This window comes from Thamnophis elegans, chromosome 10 (genome assembly GCF_009769535.1).
Source record: "Thamnophis elegans isolate rThaEle1 chromosome 10, rThaEle1.pri, whole genome shotgun sequence".
Classification (NCBI taxonomy): domain Eukaryota; kingdom Metazoa; phylum Chordata; class Lepidosauria; order Squamata; family Colubridae; genus Thamnophis; species Thamnophis elegans.
The window spans coordinates 19,719,121-19,723,475 of NC_045550.1; the positions used below are offsets into that span (position 1 = coordinate 19,719,121).

Below are 4,355 nucleotides of genomic sequence, written 5' to 3' on the forward strand. Positions count from 1 at the left end.
CAAGCTGGGCGGATATAATCGGAAGGTGTTGCAGGCGTCCAATGATAGCAGGAAACGCCGCCATCATCTGTCCACCACCCACGGCAGAAACAGCAAATACAAAGGCATCTGTGCCAGAATGAGGGGGGGGGAAGGAGAGTCGGCCTAAGGGGAACTGTGGTGGCAGCGGCAAAGACTAACCATCCAGCCCGGCCACTCTGATGTTGAAATCCGGCCACACCTTTCTCAGGACAAAGCGCAACGTAGCTGTTGTGGGGGGGAGGGGAAAGGCTGCGGCGGCGATGGCAAACCCGCCGTTCGATTCGCCTAACCCCGGTGACAGCCCAGTTCAAAAGTCTCCTCTCTGGGGGGAAAACAGCCAGAGGAAATTCCCAAAGGCTCACCGCTGTAAACAAACAGGGCAGAAAGGCAAAACAATCGCTGGAATCGCCGAAAAACACCGCCGCTGTTATCAGAATGGAGCTGCCCTCTTCGTCACCGAGCGGCCAATATAACACAGAAGCCGCTGAAGATTGCGTGGTCCGGGGTCGCCCCAAAGTGGTGACCCCTGCAGCTGACTGGTCTCCCTGGGTCCTCTGGGTCTTGGTCATCCCGAGTGACCCTTTTTCGGCTGGTACGAAGTTGCTTCTCAGTGCTTTTTTTCAGCATTTTTCACCTGAATAGTTCAGGACGAAAAAGCCTAGCAGCCATCTTAGTCTCGCACATGCGCAGAGCCTAATAACTTGCTTGATTCTATCTCTGATTCCCTAGATTCAAATTAGTGTTTCTTTCAGACACATAGAGTCACCTACTATAGTCATCAGGCAGCTATGCATTTCTTCCTTATAAATAAATCCCCTTCTTTGTTTTGATTTCAGTATGGAACTTCTGGAGAATTACAGAAAAGATAGCTAATAACAGAAATGGGGAGGAAAAGTCATGGTTCAGTACTTTAATTCAGTGGTTCTTAGCCTGGATGATATTGCCCCCCAGGGGGCAGTTTTGTTTTTCAGGGGTGGAATGGATCAAAAAGGGGCAACGCGGAGACGAAGGAATGGAAGGAAGCGGTATGGGGGTGATGGAGCGACAAGTTTTGGGGATACTTTTGAGACTTTTTTTGTATAGTGAACCGCTGTATATCTGTTGTACAAAAACATCAGATCGCTCGCTATTAGTGGATTGAACTGTGTTTTAAAATGTTCTTCCAGCTAGCTTCAGTGCAGCACGCCATACATATGTGAATACGCATCGCTCATCTTCATGTGCATTGCGCATCATCCTCTATCATTCTGCCCATACAGTGGCACACCATTGCCCAGAATGGGCAGTGATGGAGGGGTGAGTGCTTCTTTCAAAACATTGCATGCTGAGTGGCTGTCCCCTGTGATGTCAGCTGTAATGTCAATGTAACTGTTGAAACTAGGTTTATCGATGCCCACATGTGTTTTATAGTGTTCCAGTGCAGTCGAAAATTTAATTTGCAGTTGGTGCCTTTCATTTCGAAGACCTCTCAACATGGCCAAGAACAGGAAGTGTCGGCAATATTCGACAGAATACCTAAAATTGGGATTCAATCCATCTTCTTCCAACGTACAGCTTCCGTTTTGTCTTTTTTGTGAGAAAACATTTTTAAATGAAGCGATGAAGCCTTCCCGACTGAAAGACCATTTGGTAAGAATTCATTCAGATAAAGCCATTATTGCTTTTCCAATCCTTAAAGGCCAAGCTTGAGGGTCGCAACACTGTTGAGAAGTTATTGGGAAAATTGTCACTCAATGCCGACAAGGGGCTCATTTGTTCCTATGAAGTTTCTTTGTTGATAGTAAAATGTGGCAAACCTCACAGTATCGGAGAAACACTGATTTTACTAGCAGTGAAACGGATTGTTGCCACCATGTTGGGGCCCAGCACAAGCACTTTCATGCAATCGATTCCTTTGAGCAATGACACTATATCAAAAAGAATTGATGAAATAGCTGCTGAAGTGGAAGAAAGTCTTATTGACACCTTAAAAAGTACAGAATTCGTGATGCAGATTGATGAGTCAATGATTCGTGAAAATGAAGTCTTGTTATTGGCTTATGTGCATTTCATCAACGGAAATGAAGAGATTGGGGAAGAACTGTTATTTGCTCGAAATTTAGCCACCGACACAAAAGGTTCTTTGATATTTAAAAAGGTTGAAGAGTTTTTTAATGAGAAAAATATTCCTTTGACAAATGTCGTGGCATGTGCAACTGACAGAGTTGCATCCATGGTTGGACAATATCGCGGATTTCAATCTCATCTAAAATTGGTTGTACCAGTTATGACTGTCCATTGCGTCATTCATAGACAGCACCTTGTCTCAAAAAAATTGAATGGCCATTTGTATGAGTCTATTTGTTACGTCATTAACACTGTGAATAAAATTGAGTTGAATGCCTTGAACAACCGACTTTTTCACAAGCTTTGTGAAGAAAATGACAAGAAGTTTGAACGTCTCCTTTTGCACACCGAAGTACAGTGGCTTTCAAAAGGAAAGTTTTTGCAGTGATTCCATGAACTTTTTGACACAGTTGTCGAATTTCTTGAAACCATTGATCTAAGTCTAAGCAGTTCTCTTAAACTTCGACGTCTGGATGTAGCTTATCTCGCTGATGTTTTGACAAGCTGAATTAAGTTAATGTAAAGCTGCAAGGAGATAAAATCAATTTTCTTAAGGCCAAAGGAGTAATCTGCTCATTTATTTTCAAATTGGACCTCATTGCAAGCAATATGAGTCGCCGGGAGCTCTAACTGTTCCCAAGCCTTGGTAATGAATGTCAACTCCAAGCAGAAGATTTGGACATTTTTTGCTGCCACTTGAAGCAACTAAAAGAAGATATGGAAACCAGATTCTATGATCTGATAAATCTGGAAGTGCCCACTTGGGTGCTAAATCCTTTCACAGCAGACTTTGCACAACTTCATCCTAAACTGCAAGAGCAACTGACAGATCTGAAATATGACTGTGAAGCCTAATCACATTTTCAGAGTTATGGCTGCAAAGCCTTTTGGGTGAAAATGAGGAACACTTACCCAACATTGTGGGAGGAAGTTAAGTTGCTTCTTTTAGCCTTTCCTTCTACTTACTTAGTGGAGAGGGATTTCAGCGCCATCCAACAGATCCTTTCTAAGTCAAGGAACATGTTGAAGATCACTGAGCGCAGTGATTTAAGAATGAGATTAACAAAAATGGTTCCAGACATCAAGAAATTGGCATCAGCTCACCAAGCACAAGGCAGCCATTGATGTTCTTTTTTTTGCTTTTTGTGTACATACATTTTCTTTGTTAATAATTGTCTCCATTCTTATCATTGTATTTGCTTGCATTGGTATCCACATTCCAGTTTGAGTTTTTGGCTTCGTTTTTGAATTATTCTTGTGCTCTGTAAAACATTTTGTGTTCTTCATGTAAACTTTGTGTGTGTGTGTGTGTGTGTGTGTATGACAAATTTAACACCTTAAACTGAAGAATATATATATATATAAACTGAAGAATACACACACACACACACACATATATGTTCTTCAGTTTAAGGCGTTAAATTTGTCATACATACATACAATTTGTCACTCTGATTTTTGTTGCTTTCCTTCTGTAAAAATTTTCTTTGTGTCCTTTTAACCCTTTTTTCAGTGTGCATGAATATATATTTTCTTTGAATCTTAATTTAGTTTCAGAGTTTTCATTTTATATTTCTTTTTGCGTCTTAAAATTCACTTGTAATTAAATCATTAAACATTACTGGGTTTTTTCGGGCATTTCATTTTCTTGCAGTTGAATTTTGTTTTCAGTGGTCATTGCATTTAAGTGTCTTTGATAAATAAGATAATAATGAAATACATGTATAACGAAGTTTGGGAGTAAAGTGATGGATGGCATCAGAATTTTTCACACAGTTGAGATATGGGAAAAAGACTTGAAGTAAATTATTTGCATTGATAGGTCCTGATGACACTTTTAAAGAAAACAAAAAAATTGAAGAATTATTTCCCTGTGTTGTGATTTAGAGGTTATGTTGGGGATGGGGGGGGGCAATGATAACTTCCTCAATGGCTCAAGGGGGCGATTCTTTCAAAAAGGTTAAGAACCACTGCTTTAACTTATGCTCTTCTGTTGGATGTCTGGAAGAAAAAAAGTTTGACTGACGCTGTTCTGAGCATGTAGGGATCATAATTGGTGAGGAAGATCATGAATTGACTTCATACTACTTTTGATTTATTTATCAGTAGAAACAGTCGTGGATGTTGAAGTGCCTGAAACCCCAATCAAAGTATACAGTTTTAAAGCATTTTACTTTTTTTAACTAGACTAAAATTTTACTTGATCAATATCATTTATGCTATTATAA

At 40.3% G+C, this 4,355-nt stretch overlaps 1 pseudogene; it reads left to right on the plus strand.

The window, feature by feature from the left end:
* Positions 1–1,494: 1,494 nt before the first annotated feature.
* LOC116514152 lies at positions 1,495–3,252 on the plus strand (annotated as a pseudogene).
* Positions 3,253–4,355: the final 1,103 nt, after the last annotated feature.